This window comes from Pteropus alecto, unplaced genomic scaffold, assembly GCF_000325575.1.
Source record: "Pteropus alecto unplaced genomic scaffold, ASM32557v1 scaffold185, whole genome shotgun sequence".
In the NCBI taxonomy this organism is placed as follows: Eukaryota; Metazoa; Chordata; class Mammalia; order Chiroptera; family Pteropodidae; genus Pteropus; species Pteropus alecto.
Window position 1 is genome coordinate 2,537,695 of NW_006438088.1, and position 17,908 is coordinate 2,555,602.

At 34.9% G+C, this 17,908-nt stretch overlaps 1 pseudogene; it reads right to left on the reverse strand.

Moving 5' to 3' along the window:
• Window positions 1-8,162: 8,162 nt before the first annotated feature.
• Window positions 8,163-9,491, reverse strand: LOC102898191 (annotated as a pseudogene).
• Between the last annotated feature and the right edge of the window lie 8,417 nt (window positions 9,492-17,908).

Here is a 17,908-nt window from a genome sequence, read left to right on the forward strand (position 1 = left end):
TAAATTTAATATTTTTAAAAAATAAATAGAATGTTTCCAGTTTACAGGCAGGCTTGGATTAACTTATTTTTCTCTACTAGTTTAGGTCCTACTAATTTTTTTAAAAGTTCTCAATTCAGAGCTATACCTAGTTTTTCCCCTAAACACACTCAAAGTTTTCTATCGAAATGTCTTTAAAAACAATCAGATACTCTGCAAACTATCTTGTATTCGTTTTCTAATTTTTAAAGTTGTATTTTATTTTATATTTTTGGTTTTATCACTCAAAGTTGAAATGAGTTTGCTGATTCATTCTAATGGTAACCAGAGTATTTGTTAAAGAGAAATGTTCCTCAGTATTTTCTTCTTTTATTTTGGAAATTGGTGGCTGCCGCCTCATAGCTCTTTCCAGATTGTATCTTCTATCTATCAGTAAAGCCATTATCTAGATGACACGTGGTAAGGAGTGACCAGGAGTTTTTTTTAATAGATAAAGTGCAATCTTAATTTATAAAACCGCTAATAGCATATTTGCATATTTTTCAGTCTATTAACTTTCCTTCTGTTATCAGAGCCATGTTCAGGAAACAATGAAAACTGTCATTTTAAACAGAGTGTACACAAATCCAGTTTGTGTGCATTGAGCCATGTGCTCTGCCCAGGGATTTATTTTTTCCTTTTCTTTTTCTACGTATAACTGTGAAAAGGCTTTAAAATGATAATATTTCATGCTGTCCATTTCCTCTGATACAATTTTCATTACTTTGTCTTAAGAAAAAATTACTTCTGATGAACTAGGCACAAAATTTCAGCATTAGATTGGTCTTTTCCCTTCCACATATTGCCTGTCATTTAAATATGAGATCTTAAAATGTTATATAATCTCTACTAGAGCGTAACTATAATGTCAATAAATTGGATTGCTATTTGAAATCTATATGTATTAATGTATTCAGAGCCTGATTATTTCAAGAAAATGGAATACTCTATTGCTGCTTGATGTAGGATCAAAAAACAGCAAAATGATTTTAACAATTTTGATTCTGAATAGAAGTGAGATCTAGCTTTATTATATAAACTTTCCCCCAATCCCCACATTCTTTTCCTCTTGTCTCCTAATTCTAATTATTAATCAGAATTAAATGATCTGTGGTGCAAAACCACAATCATTAAGCTTTGTAGAGCAAGATCATATTTATTCTTAATATAACATCAACATTCCTTGACAGTAAAAAGCAAAGATTTTTCATCTCTCAAATTCTTGGGGAGTAATTCTGTTTACAACTAATCACCTTTTGAAATTCCTACTTTCTGACATCCCTGAGGGAAAGAAATGATTCAGATATGACCTAACTTCCTGCAGTGTTCAGCCAACTCATTTGTATTTGTTCATATCTAAATATGACTGGGTAGGACTGCCATATCAGCATAAGGGGATAGTCATAAAGATCTATTTTTTCATTATTGGCCTTTGAAGAAAATCCCACATCTACCATTCAGATATTAAAACAAAAATGGTAGTTTTATTTTAAAGGATAAATATCAGAAAACAAATTATAACAGAATCCATGTTTTCCACATGAAGCAGACGTATCAGTGTCAGCGGCCTTCAGAATTCACGGGACAAGAGTGTCACGAAGTTCCCAAAGATGTAGAATCCTCCAATACTCAATAAAGACGTGGGAGGACTTTGGAGATGTAATGTCATGGGACACTAGAGACTGGGGAGCCTGATATCTGCTGCTGTATGGCTCTTTTTGTCCTTAAATGCCTTAAATCCTTTGCCTCCCCCACTCCCCGCATCTGTCAAAAACCATTTCCCTGGAGTGGGTAGTAATACATTTGCATAGATGTACTAATATGTAACTAGTCACAAGATTTAACCTAGACCAGGATTATTTGTGACATAGAAGGGGAGCTCCTCTAAACTCAAGGATAGTCCTCGAAGGAATCACACTTTCACTGTAAATCCACAGACCATCCATGAGGCAGCTAGTATGACCATCTCAAGGGATTTCCAATGAACAGAATGAAAGGCCAAGGAGGATAATGCTTTTAAGTTGAGTGGCTCTTCTTTTGACTGGACATTATACTATGGAAGGTCCTTGGCATATATAAACCAAGGAGCCATGTGTAGACCTGCAGTTCCTAAAGATTGCAGCATGGCATTTACTTGGTTTTATTATTACAATTTTTTAAGAGAAAGTCTTAACCATTTTTGGATTCTGTTTTGATGAAATCACAGACTGAGGAAGGGTCTTTTCTGTTTCCTGACTACTCCATGTATAACAATGATGGACAAAAGGAAATTAACATGTTAAATATTTTATATGCATTTCCTTTAATCCTTATATAACCAAACACATAAGATGGGTTCTATGGTTACCTCATTTTATACACAAACAAACAGAACTCAGAAAAATTAAATAATTTGTTCAAAATTCTTTAGCGAGAAAGACCAACACAAATCTCAGAATTGCCATAACCTGAGCTGATGTTGCCCAAAACAATAGAATTGCATTTCATCTTATTGACTTGTAAAAGGTTGTAGCTGGATGTGACTTTTTTGACACAATAGTCCATTCCTCTCACTTGATAGATAGGCTGGAGGCAGTACGCACACAAAAGAATGTCAAGTTCAAACAAGAGCCCAGATTACTTTGCAAGTCGGATACCATGACCAAGAGGCTCATTTTTTTCTACTTCTTTATAGAGGACCGAGAATTCTGAAAGTCAGAATCATGAGAACCTGAAATTTCAGAGGCTCTTTAAGAAGTTTAACATAATTTGCACTGACAAATTTTTGTCCATGTTGGCTCTGTCACTTATGGTTGTGTGCCTTTGGGCAAGTTCCTTGCTCTCTCTTTGCCTCTGTTTCTTCATCTGAAAAATGGGAATAGTAATAACAGTAACCTGTTTCATAGGGTTATTGTCAGAATTAAATAAAGTAATAAAAATCTACTGAGAACTGAAACGTATGATAGAATTAGCTGACAGGGTCATTAAAATAAACTACTACAGATAGATTCCATGTATTCAAAAAGTTAAGTAGAGACCTGATAATTAAAAGTAACATAAGCTCCTGGAACATATAAAGGATTTTAGGTAAAAACTAAGGAAATCTGAATAAAGTATGACTTTCATTAATAATTATGTATAAGCATTGGTTCATTAATTATGGCAAACATACCATATTAAAGGTAAGATATTAATAATAGGGGAAACTGGGTGTGAACTTTGTATTATCTTCCCAATTTTTCTTCAAATCTAAAAATGCTCTAAAAATAAAGTTTACCTTTTTTTAAATGAGACTTTTTAATAAAAAATAAATCCATCAATCAAAAATTTAAATGTCCTACCTTCACCTTCCTCCCTTCCTTCTCAAAAAGCCCCCAATGGGTCAGAAAAAAAACAGGTTTTATAGCCTCACAGTGTTATAGGAGGGGCCACTCTTTATGTTGCTGTCTCTGCTGGTCTCCCAAACCTCCAGTTAAGCCAGAGTAACTCAGTCTTTTATCTTGCTTTCTTTATGTGCTCTTCTTGTAAGTCTCTTAGTGAAGACTGATTGATTGGCTTGTTTTAAAAGAAGCTCCTAAACACAAAGTACCATTAATTGTACTCTATCATGACCAACCCAGGCAGCCACCTGCACTCCCAGAATATTTATTGGACGTGAAGTAAGACATCAGTTCCCTTCTTTTGTTTTGACTTTTTTTTTTTTTTTACTCCATATTGCTTTCTGTTTTCCTTATTTCCTTTCTTTTTCATTTACACTAAACACATTTGCTCTACCACCAGCCCTGCTGAGATGGAGTTTCTGGCATTTGGGGAAAAACTGAATCTGTGAGCATAAAGCCCTGTTTCCTTTCCAAATTCTCCTTTTCCCCCTGCGCAAATTCCCTACTCTCTACCTTCCTCCCTAGATGAGTGTAACTTCCCATATACTTTATTTTCATTTTTTTCTACCTATGAATTATGGTGAAACAATGTTGAGAATGAAACTCTTTCCTCCTACTGTGTTAAGTCAAACTAATAAAATTTACAAAATCCTTTTCTCTCTTGACAGACCTTTATTTTAATCAGAACTCAAATGAAGTAGCATAATCAACCACCACCTCGTGTTAGACTATTATATATTCTTCCCCCCCAATTTTAAGTTATATATTTTAGCCTTAATATTTATGGCACTGAAAGAAAGGGGGATAAAAAAGTACTCCATTACTAAAAGGAAAAATACGTTGGGTAGAAATTCTAAAATGTTTTTTGTATCACACTGATAAAAGGAAATTATTTAATTTTAATAATTTGTATTATTAAGTTATATCTGAAATTTATACGTGCTTGCAATTTTATTATATGTATTTGTTATATAAATCAGTTAACTATTGAAATAAATTTGTTATATAAATCAGTTAACTATTTAAATATGTAAGACAATATTCAAGTTCTTCTATGAAAAATAAAGTGAATGAAGTAGTCCTCTAGATGCTCCTTAAATGCTTTAATTCTTATAGTTTCAAGACTCATTGCCTTGACATTATTGACAATGACAGAAATGATTTTCACCTAGAGTCAACCTAAGCAGATGAACTCTACTACTGGCAAATTTGTACTTTTAAGATCGGTCTATTTGTTTTCTCATCACTTAAGAAATTGTAGAGATTGGGCATTTAAGTGCTGCACTGTTTCTGTATTTCTGAGATGAGTGATTTCGTATTTAGAAAGCTCTGTGTTTTCAGAAGATGATATTAAGTTTGTATTTTTCTTTTGAACTCCAGCTCTTATTTTGAGATGCCTGCTTAGATATCTTTACTTGGCTATCTCTGGACAACAAGGTGACTTTTTTTGCATTATTGTCTCTCTAAATTCTGTTGCTAGAATTCCATTACCTATTGATGACTTACTTTAACAGTGCCTTTAAGACTTAGTTCTGTGAACCTATATTTATCACCCTATTATCACCTCTACCAAAGAAATGTATTAGTATTCTTACTTATCTCTCCCAAGGTGTGTGAGATGAGATTCTGGAAAGTAGATGCTCTGATTTATTTTCCTGCAAATAAATTGGTATGCTAGATTGGCGTGTGTGTGTGTGTGTGTGTGTGTGTGTTACAGAGGTTGATGTGTTTGGAAGTGCTTGTTGGCCAAGACTGGTCTAGATGAGTAGAAATAAGAAGGCAAAAAAAGATTCATTTTTCTGTATCATAGAGTTATAAGTGTTTGGGATTATTTTCTGGCTGCTAGAAAAGTTCTGGAAGATTATAGAACAGACTCGAGAGAAAGAAAATGACCAGCACAGCAGTAATTCAGGTGTAAGGAGAATAGTCAGAGAGACCAAGCTACTTTTCTGAACAGTGATGCCCAATACTTATTTTTAAATATTTTTGTGTGTGTGTGCAATGCTACTACCAAATCTTCAGTTAAACTTGGCAGTGCCTTGGGAAGAGAGGAAAAGGCTGGTTGACTGGTTTGGAGTAAAGCTATGCCAGTGAGGACAGCAGGAGAGATGAGTGAAAAATGAAAGGGTCTTGCCAAAAACTCAGCAAGGACAGTAATAAAAGCGTAAAGTGTCTAAGAGAATGTGAAAACTTCCTGAAAATCTCTGGAAGTTTTAAAGAGCTTGATAGCATTTTGACAAAAGTTGAGATTAAGTACCAAATAATTTTATTGGTATTAAAGGAAAAGATGTTCCAAGATTGTTAGAGTATTTGAGAAGGTTCTAATTACATAAAGTATAAACAAGTTTAACGTTGAAATTCAAAAATATTGTATTAAATTCCATTTTTTATGATGCCAAAATATCGTGCTTTGAAATCTGCAATTTTTCTTGTCACATATGAGATAAGAGACTGTTTCTATGCTTTTGAGGTTGGCATCCCTAAAATACCCACACTTCTAGAAAGAAACAGATTTTTAAATTTTAATTAAAGTATAGTTGACATGCAATACTTATATTAATTTCAAGTGTACAACATAGTGATTCGACATTTATATTCCTTATGATGTGATCACTACAATAAATCTAGGAACCGTCTGTTACCATATAACGTTATTACAGTAGTATTGACTATTTTCCTTAAGCTATACATTATATCCCTGTGACTAATTTTTTTGAACTGGAAGTTTGTACTTAAAGAAGGACAAATCTTACTCAAGGTATGAGGCTTTTCTAGTTCACATATTTGGGGCACCCATATCTCATAAGTATATTTAGCAATATTGAGGTAGTTATTTACTCTGGGATTTATGATGACAAGGAAATCATTATTTGAGAATAAACATATCACACTATGACAAGAACTAAATAAAGGTTACTATGTATTTATCTTAAATATATATATGCATATAAATACATATGCATTTGAATATATTCCTTTGAATTTGACTATATTTAAATGTATGTGTATTATTTTCTTAAAAAGAATATTAGATACTTAAAAAGGATTAAACCTTATACTATACTGCTAGTATCAATTTAAAACCTTCGAGAGGCTTAGACTGGTGTAGCTAAAATAAATATGCCTTCTAGCTCCTTTTTAGTTTTTCTCCTTTTGTTATCTTACATGTTTATGAGAGTTTCAATTTCTCAATATCCTTAATATAATTTTGAAAAAATTCTCACCTGTGATCTCATCAATTATTGTCTCTGCTTTTCACAGTGTTTTCTCCTAAGATTCCAGTTGCACATATAATAGGCTCCTCCTCCTATAGATTGTTTAAGATACAGGGTTCACTCTCTCCTATGGATTGTTTAAGATATTTTCTATATTTTCATACTTTTTTTTTTTGGCCATTCATTATTCTGCATATCTTCTAGTGACTTGATTTTGGTTCATAATTCTCAGTTCTATTGCATCAAATTTACTATTAAACTCTTATCCTTTTAAAATAGTTTATGTCATTTAATGTATTTTTAAATTTTATATTTTTTTATTAAACTACATTCTCACAGATCAGTTTTCTTTTGAATTTTTCCATATTGTCATCTATTTTCTTGAATATATTAATCAATTAGATAAATGTTCATAGCTGATAACTATAATACCTATATCACTATGGATCTATTTTTATTGTCTGTTTTCCCTCTTGGTTTTTGATCAGTGATTCCTGTAAGATGCTTGATCATTTTTTATTGAATGCCAAATTATTTGTATAAAAAAATTGCAAATATAATTTGTGGCTTTTGTTGACATTATCTTTTTTTATAGAGGATATAATTTTGCTTTCAGAAAAGCTATTAGAGCAGTGGCAGATTACATAGAATTCAAAGCTGGATTTCACTCTTTTGTGAGGGTTAATTTATTTGTAATTGGAGTGTATCTTTAAAGCGTGTTCCTTTCAAGCTCCAAACTGGAAATCAGAATGTACGTGACTGGCTTTGAATTGTAACTTTTGCTTTTATGGTCCCACAAGATTGCTGGAATCTACTCAGCTTGCTAATTTCTTATCCACCACATTATATTTGCCCTCTTACCTTTTCCACATAAAGTGCTTAAAAATGCCCTTAAGGGTTAAGTAGTTGTAAAACAAATTGGCTCACCCCAAATTGTTGTCTCTTACTCCATAATCCTAATTGTTGAAGTCTTGACTATCTTGGTATCTCTTCAGTGATATTAAACAGAATTCTTTTTCAGCTTTTCTATTTGTTATGATGGAATTATTGATCTGCAACAGGCTAGTCCACCATTACAAGATGAAAAACTCTGACAGTTTATTTTTTAACTTTCAGTATTTATATTTTCATAGACACTGGACACAACTCTTAGAAGCAGGCCACTCTTCAATACTTTAAACCTATAATTCAGACTCTTAAAATTCATCGTGTTTTAACAAATGGAACAACAGAAATCTATTACAGGTAACTATTTTTAAGTCTTTTGCCTAGCAATTCTATGGGAAATTTTGATGTTGACCAAAAGAAGACGCAGATTTATCATTAAACTTTGTTTTAATGGGTCTCAAAATTTTATGACACTTTTGGTTAAAACGTTTTCATTTAAAAAGTACTAATTTTAAAATCTAATGACTTAAAACTACCATAAACACACACACAATGTTCCAGAAAACATTCCTTTCCTTCTGAAGGTTTTATAGTACATTTGTAACATTAACCGGTCTTTTTTTCACTATTAAACTTAAATAGCCAAATGAGACACAGTTCTGAGCCATTCTTCCATAACTGATTAAGGTAAAGTGCAGTGTTCTAGATAATATTTATTTAGCCATCTGAGTGTTCTGAGCAGATTTGGTGACTTTGCTGCTCCAGCAATGTTCTTGTCTACTGCCATGTTGACATCCATATCTGCTCTCTCCCTCATATCACAAACAGTTACCCAGAAAGATAGTTGGACAAATTCTAAATACATAATTTTGTCCAGAATCACCTCAATGATGGAAGCATCACTAGATTTCAAGAATTTGGACCATCTTCCAGCTTCATACAAGAACAGTAATCAATCTTCTTCAGCTTCGCAAACTTGCAAGCCATGTGAGCAGTGTGACAATTCAGCTCAGGTACACAGCCAGAACTGATATGGCCTGGATGGCTCAGGATAATCACCTGAGCAGTGAAACTAGTTGCTTCCACTGGTAAGTCATTTTTGTTGTCACCTGCCAAACTGTCACAACCAACATCTTTCAAAGATATTTTCTTGACAGTAAGGCCCATATTGTCCCCAGGTAGAGCTTTATTCAAAGCTTCAAAGTGCATTTCAACAGACTTTATTTCCACTGTAATGTAGACTTAGGCAAAGATGGTCACCATGCCTGGTCTAGAACACTAGTCTTCACTCAGCCCACAAGGACTGTACTAATACCATTAATTTGGAGGGATAGACAAAGGGGCTTTCCAATGGGATAAGGTGAACATGCAATTCCGAGCTTCAAGCAGTATAGTTCCACTGGCATTGTCATGCTTATGGCTAGTTTCCATCCCTTGAACCAAAGTATTTTAGCACTCAACTTTAGCATGTTGCCACTGTATCAAAGTTATAGTCACTTTTCTTAATGTAGAGGCTGATTTCTTCATATCTCTTCTAGCTGTACAGTGGCTCAGGACAATTTATTATGTTAAAATTAACAATTAGTTGTTTTCAACCTAGCATGTAACCCATGCTGATGGGTCTACCCATTCTTGGAGATACCTCTTCAAATTCAAAAATACCATCAGCACAATCAGACCAGCACTGTCAGCCTGAGAGGTGCCTGTGGTCACGTTTTTGATAAAGTTTCTGTGTTCTGTGGCATCAATGATGGTCATATACTTGCTGGTCTCAAATTTCCACAGGGTGATATTGATGGTGAGACTGTATTCACACTTAACTTTAAGTTTTCCCAAGACCCAAGCATACCTGAAGGAGCCTTTTCCCATCTCAGCAAACTTAGTCTCAATTTTTTGATGTTTTTTTTCTTGATTTCATCACATTTGTAGATAAGATGGCCAGAAGCAACAGACTTTTCTGAATCTACATGTCCAATGATAGTAATACAATATGAGTCTTTTCTTTTCCCATTTTGGCTAAATTCAGTGATATTTTTCATGACACCTGTGTTCTGATGGCAAATTCCTTGCAAAAAAAAGCACCAATTAGTTTTTAGCTGAGTAATTTATACAATATTTTGGTAGCCTACTCTACTTTAAGAATGTCAAGATGACCTGGTAATTTTCCATGAAACAATACCACCTTCTCTGAACATATAGATTTTGTAAACTGCTTTTAGGAAAGCGTGGTATAGTAAGTCTTATTACACTCAATTTTTTATATTATATTCATATAAATCATAAAAATGAAAAGAACAAAAGTAAAAGAAGTTTTAGTCTTTATGTATTTTCCTATAATTGTATTCTTAACTACTTGCTCCAAACAACAAAAGGGAAATTGGTGTCTAAACTCATCACTGTCAGCCATTTCAGATTACAGAGCAAAACCCCTCAAATATTGTATTAAGACGGGCTTCTAAGACAGAGTCAGAGGGAATGAGACTTCCCATTCTTCTCAAACTTTTAAAGCAGTTCAAATAAAAGGAGCTCATCAGCAGAGGGCTGATGATTCTTCAATCAATATTGGTGATAGCTACTTACTTCTTAATACTACCATGACTAGAATATAAAGGAGCTTTGTGTAAAAAGAAAAACTTTCTGACTACTGTCGGTTCTGAAATTTTTGCTCACTGCCTTATGTTATTATTATTAATGTAGAGCCCAACAAAAGAATTTCTCTAGAACATACATGCTCTAGATGAGTAAGCATGTGCTTATCTTAATGGTAGTAAAAATATCTATTAAAGTTTATATTTATTAAATCCAATTTATATAAATATATTTTAGTAAACTTAATCTAAGTACAACAGTGAGAAAAAACAAATGCCTAAAAATGCTTTAAAACTGTTGCTGTGAAACATGTTACATAATCAGTGAGAAATGATTAGACAGAGCATGGCTCCTCAAACTTTTGATTCAGAAACCCTAGAGGTCTGTAGAGTTAATGCAAGAAGCCTAGTTGTGACCTAATCTTCACATCATAATTTATAGCTTGAATAAAAATAACCAACCCACTTCTTTCATTTTTATTTTGTTCTGATAGTGATTTATACATTATACGTTTATATTCAATTATTATCACTATCTTCTCAGTCAACAAATACAATCTTGTGACTATTACTATAAGATGGTCTGTGATATTTTTATATCTCTAAAAGAGCTTTTATAATTGAAAATTTAGAAAATCATCAATACATTAAGAATGCTATTTTGCTTCCCTGAGCCTAAGCTTTATTCACTACGAATAGAAATGTAAACATCTACATGTAAAAATATAATGAATGTTGAGGTCATTTAATAAATGATAATTCCCCTACCTATCTTTCCCTCATATATCAAAAAACTAATTTGGTTCTGTCAGATAAATTGCTAAGTTAAAATCAAACTTATCAATTCTTAATTTTTACACAGTTTTGATTTCTTAAACATAGTAGTGATAGAGAGAACTGATGGAAAAAGGACTGTTGAAAAGGAGCAAAAGAATGACAAAATTATAGTTTAGTAATATAATTGATGGTTATATTGCTAAGTCAAAACATTGAGAGGTCATTAAAACAAGAAATGATAATTATGTGACATGGTAGAGGGGCTAACTATTGCTACAATGGCAATCATATTACAATGTATAATTGTTTAAACTGATATACTGTACACCTTATTTTTACATAATGTCATGTGTCAAATATATTTCAATTGAAAAATTTAATTTATGCTTATTTCTACTAAAAAACAATAAAGCAAAAAAGTAAGTCTAAGCTTTATACATTCTTTCCTTTAATTCTTATAGCAAACTTTTATGTTGTAAACATAAACTAATATTATTCCCATTTTACAGATGAGGAAAGTGATATGCAAGGATGTTAAGAAATTTGTCCAAGGTTACAGAGCAAGTATGTGGTGAGGCTGACTTTAAGTACACTTCCTTTCGTTAAATCTACTATGACAGATTGTCACGTGTTGATTCAGATGCATTCTGCAATAATATGATCTGGAATATGAGATGGGAGGAGGCAAAGAACTCACTCTTTTCCTGCCTCATCCCAAGCAAACGTGCCTGTCTTTCTTTTCTTGTTCATTGACTCTGAGCTTTGAGCATTTCTTATCCTTTTCTTTCATGGGGAGCAGCTTCCTATGAATTCTGCCCAGCCGTTTTTCTGTGAATGTTCCCATTTCTGGAGTCATCAAATTTAAGGAAGCCTAGACAGCGCTGGCTTTTCTGACATAGTCAAACAGCCTTAGTCAATCTTTCTTATGAAATATTTATTTGGGGATAGCAGAGGGAAACTCTCTGGATGTGTAGAGAGAAATAAAGCTCCTAAGGCACATTTCCCAGCATAATTCTCTGAAGGAAAAATTGATCTGTGAGAGAGCACTGTAATTAAGTAGCAATTACATCGATAATTACTCCTGAGGAATGTCAGTAGCAAAGCCTGGTCTGTGAAACAAATAATGTAGCCGGGACTCTCTCTTTTCTTTATTGACTACCAACTGAGCTGATTTGTCATGGTTGAATAAGTATATTCAAGTATAAAAGAGTACTTAGTACTTGGTCCATGTTGTTCTTAATGGACTAGCTTAATAGCACCTCTCTCTCCTGAGAACATTACTGCGACTTGGAGCCAAATTCTGCTACTTTTATGAGGACTGATTAAACACACTCACTCAGTAATCACGTGTATACAACTCTTTACTGAATAAACTGATAGCTGAAGATAAACATCTATTTACACAGGCAGAGAATTTCAAGAATAATTAGATCATAGCTGCTAATACACACAAGCCTTTGGGAAAATGGACATCCAGAAAGTAATCCTTGTTGGTGAACAGCTCATCTCTCAATTTCAGTTTGCACTGTTGTTGCTCGACACTAAAAATCCTATCAATATTTTTTGTTATTGTTTGAGAAATGCTACTGACGTACCATATTAATCACGTTTGGAGTAGTTGTTACTAGTGTGTAAATGGTTTATTTCCACTTTTTCTATTGTAATATACTTAAGAAAAATTCTTTCTCTCACTGTATTGGTCTAAATTTTTGTTCCCCTCAAAGTAGGAGGAAGAGAGAGAGTCACAGATTTCACCTGTGACAATGTCCTTTCTTTTATTTTGGTAATTCAGTGTAGGAGGCGTGCAATTCAAACTCCTCTTGCCCATACTTTGAAAGTATGACTCATTTATTTAGAGCCTTTGGCTCTGTTGTAAATTTCAATGTTTGAAGGGAAAAAAGAGACTTGAGAAGCAACTAGGGGATATAAAACATGATAAAATATGAAGGCCAGCAGGTGAAATGGAGCAGAATACTGCTGCCATCAGATGTGAAAATGAGAGGTGACTGATTCAGCGAATGGCCAACAGTCTGGCTATGGGGTTTCGAAGTAGTGGGCCAAGCCCTTGACCTCACCTACTTCAGCCACTTAAGTAGTATAGCTATGAGGCAAGCACCTGGCTGATCTGGCCCTTGGTGAGACCCTGCCACCGAAAATCCCACCCTCTGTCCAGAGCATATGTATGCTTCCATGCTCATACCTGTAGAGACCACAGACATAGACGAGTCAGTTTTATCTTCTTACGCTTTTCTTAAAACATAACCCCTGAAGTAAATCTTTTGGACAAAAAGAACATGCAATTCACATGTAACTTTCACACCACTCTCAGCTTTTCGTTCAACAATGGTATGAAGTAAGAAAGAGTCTTTATTTTCTTCCTGGGATTATGCAGTTCGAAAGTAAATAAAGCAACCCGGATGTGCAGAAAATAATATAATTTATTAATATGACCCCGAATATTTGGGTAAAATATGCCATGATAACAAAAAGATGTTTGCCATTGATCTCGTCTTACACATAGTGTATGAGACTAGGTTATCTATAAATGTCCTCTAAGTATCAACACTTTAGAGCTCACTGGATTTGTAGTCATGCTTTAATAATCCTGCAATCCTAAAACGTTGCCTCTTGCTTCTTATAAATCAGGAGTAATAGTATGTCCGTATTTCTTAGAAACAAGAAGTTTTATTTTACGTTCAGCTGCAAAGTGCATAGATAATAGTTATTTGGAAGCGTGTAAAGAAGTATTTAAGTGGCATACAAGATAGATTAGAAGAAAAATAATGCTGTGTTATTTGCATTCCAAGAAGGTCAATTGGTAATTAAGGTTGCATCTCAACTTCTTTTAAAACACATAATTCATTTGGTGTCTATAATGCTCAAAAAAAGAAAAGTACTGTCATAGTAGCACCCAAGAATGAAATTCTTTCTTTAAACTTGACATCAAGAACATGAAAGCATGTCATTGTTTTTTTTAAAGTATGACCTGAATAGAATAACTTGGGGTTCTTGTTAAAAGTGGAGACTCTTGAACAAGCGACTAGTTGTTGCTCCAAGGTAACAACTATAAAAACTAACTCATAAAGAAAGAGATGCCCATATCTAATGCTAGCTTCCTTAGATTGGCCTCATATATCCATTAATTTATTCATTCAGCAAATATTTATTTAGCAGTTACAAAATTCTAGGTACTTGTAGGTTTGGAATTGAAAAATGAATCAAATGATCCCTGCTCTAGGAAGTCTCAGAGATTTTTTAAAAGAACACAATTCAAATTAGTGCCATTGTTAATACACTGGAGATATCCACCAAGCTAAGTTGGACCCCAAGTGGTGGGGGAAAGAGAAGAGATGTCAGCTTGATGGAAGGCAATACATAGTCTTCAATAAGAAAGCTTAGTTTGCAGAAAATCAAAAGCAGAAAGACCAGTTGGGAGACCATGGCAATAAATCAGGAGAGAGATGTGGATTAAGAGGGTACACAATTATTTTTTCCTCTTTTGGAAATAGACTTCACCATTCCTTTGCGAAACTGTTCCTTGCCAATCACGTGCATGTGCGCGCGCGCGCGCACACACACACACACACACACACACACACACACCCATGGGATTTTGTTAGAGCTGTCAATCACAGTACTCTATCATCCTGGCACATCAAAGGGTCCAAGATCTGTGTGCAGGACCACACTGATTACCTATCCCTCCCATTACTAGTTTCACTGGGCTAGAACCCATTCATCACAAAGAATGTGAGAGGCACTAAATAATTATCAAAAGATGAAACAATAGCATTTTCCTAGGAGCAGAATGACCAACAAAAGTGAAACCTAATGGTAATTTTAAGAATATCTTAAGGAGCAATGGAAATCATGACTAAATTAAGACGGTTCTGTTAATGTTCTTTTTTTCTACCTTTCTCCTTTTTTTCCTCCCTCTCTCCCTTCCTCCATTCCTTGACATTAAGCAGAATTAGTAATGGTCACAGGGGTGGTGTTTCAGAGTGGGAAGTAAGGGAAGCCTGCTAAACTGGGACATAGCCTGCATATGGGGATTGAGCAAATCAGTGATTATACTGAGGATGATGGGGCTAGGTTTCTCACTGAAGAAGAAGTGAATACAAATATGGAGCAAAGGAAGATTCAAAGGAAGCAAAAACTCTGTATGTAGAATGGAATACAAGATTTAATATAAAATGTAAATAAAGGACATACGTCGAACATCAAGTCCCCAGTATTACATGAATGTACCTCGCATCCAGTCCCTGATTTCTATATACTACCCTCCAATGAAAGAGCCAAACTTTCTTGGAGAGGTGGCTTATCCATGTCAGAGGGAAGGAACGTAGAAAATATACTTGGAACATCTCCTTGTGAGAAAAAGGAAGTAGTAAAACAAAAAACCCAGGTGAAAAGGACATATTACCTAGCTTGAAAGGGCTCTCACTGTTCAATTCTGGGAAATTTATCAGAATAACTAAGCAGATTGAAGGATCACAAAACCATTGAACCATTAAATAAGTAAATAGGAATAAAAGAAACCATTTTTACAAGTAATATCAAATGATAAATATAGAAAGAGTGATGCAGTTTGAAACTACCACTTGTACCCATTATACCAGTAATTAATTCAATATATGATAAATCTAGTAAATAAAAGTGGGCTGAGGAATGGGATAATTGCACAGACCCAAAGTATCTCCATACGAAATACTAATTCTCATTTAATTTTTGTACTAATTCATAAAGTATATTATTATTCCTGTTTTCCTGATAAGAAGACATTCCAACATAACGTTAAATAGGAGAATCCCGGCAGACGCTATATTTATCACGTGATCAAATTAGTACCATTGGTAATGGGACAAATTGGCATCATGAGCCACCTGATAGGATAGAATGAGAACATCATCCCCCTTCTGCGATACTCTTGCCAAAAATCGTAATGGGGTTCTTTCCAGAAGGAAACATTAGACCAACCCACACTGAGAAATATTCTACAAGAGGAATGTCTTGCAACTCCAGAAATGCCAAGGTCACGAAGGCCAAGAAAATAAAAAGTTGCCCCAGATTGAAGCAGACTAGAGAGACATGACAACTGGGTACAATATGAGACCCTGGGGTGGTGGTGTTATTACAAAGGACACTATTGGAACAAAATTTAAAAGGATTTCTGGACAAAGGTTGTTTCTTTGTATTAGTATTCTTGTTATTTTTCATGTGTCTAGTATTATTTCAAACTTTCTAAAAAGTCAATTTAAGAAGTATAAAAAAGCATTTCTAACAAAGGTTGTTTCTTTGTGTTAGTACTCTTGTTATTTTTCATATGTCTAGTATTATTTCAAACTTTCTAAAAAAGTCAATTTAAGAAGTATAAAAAAGCATTTCTTCCCAAAACTTCAGTTATCTCTAGTTATCTCCTTGTGTGCCTTAATAGGCAGCTGGACAACATAGTTATACAGTTCTGGTTCTTCCTTGGTTGTATGCCACTCCAAATAATCACAGAAATATAAAATGATATGACATACTGAGTACGGAAATAGATAAAACATCAATATATTAGTAGCTTATTCTTCCCAAGTATTTACTATGTTCTAATTTAATTTTCATACTAATTCATAGAGTTAAGTATATTATTATTCCTGTTTTCCTGATAAGAAAATTGAGGTTGAGATAAGCTGAATAACTTGTGCTAAGTCATAGTTTTTGTAAATGATGGACAGAGATCTGAACACAGGCAGTCTGCTACTCTGGCCTGCATTGTTAGCCACTTTGGTGTGCTGTTTCTCACAGCTGAGGGTAAGCTCAGGCTCTTGGAAGACAGGGCTGGTGGCCGGGGTGGATGCCATTGTGAGAGATGTATTATTCATATTGAATAGGACCTCTTATTCAATTGGGAGGAGGAGGTAAAGAGAAAAATTCTTAGCCCCCCTCCCTGATTATGGAATCTTAATGTTTGGAAGCACTTAATGCAGGGATCCCAGACAAGCCTTCTGAGGTCAGCTAGCTTCTTTGCTCTACATTCTAGGGTGGCCCCTTTTCAGGACCTGTTCACCCAGACATAAACACCACATTATCTTACAGAATCTTGCAAACAACAGGGAATACCCTGCCCTGAACAACAAGTTGCTTCCCTGTAGGCATTACACCTGCAATTCTAGTACGAGTACCAGACATCAGAAGGATGGTTGTCACCTAGGGTAGTGACCGATGTGGGAAATGACTTTGGTCACAGAGAGGGGGGAGAGAAACAATCCACATGTGTCTTTATGCAAGGAAAGAATTTCCTTAATTCTTATTATTTCATTTAATCCTGGTATCCCATTCACAGAAAAAGATAATAGTATTCAGAAAGCTTTTGTGGTTTGTTTATGGTCTCATACCTAGTGGCAGACCTAGAATTCACAAATCAAAAATCTCTGGCTTTTTTTGAGTTTTAAGTGACTTCAGCTTTTAAGAAAAAGTATGGCAAGACACAAGTCAAACAAGCTGGGGGAAGAAGACTCTTATTTTCTAAGCAGGCTGGAACACCAAGCAAAGTACAGCGTGGACTATAAGGCAATAGCTTAGACCCAGACCCTAGACCAGATGGGAGGTGAGGAACACTGCATTCTTCCAAGGAGCCCAGATATTTGTTTTGATTAGGAGGCAGCCATGGAAACACAGGAAGATGTGGGAGTCCAACAATTGTGACTGGACCTACAGAACTCAATATTGACTTATAGAACTCAACATCGACCTACAGAAGACAACATCGACCTACAGAGCTCAATATTTAAGACTCGATCAATTCTGCATCCCAGCGGGCAGGGTCCATGGGATTTCCAACTGCATGCCTTCCCTCTAGGACTGGCCCTGAACTGGGGAGGCCTGAGGTTGGCTCTAGGTCTAGCTGCAAAGAGCTGTGGAGGGCAGGGAACAGGGTACCTGAGCCTGGCTCACTAGATGTCTTATAGTTGTCTTATTACCATCATCGCTTCCCAAGCGAGGGCATTGGGATCCCTAGTTTTCCTCAAGTATACAGCACTTTTTCCTCATGTAGCCCCCTTGCTCTCGAGACCCCCTG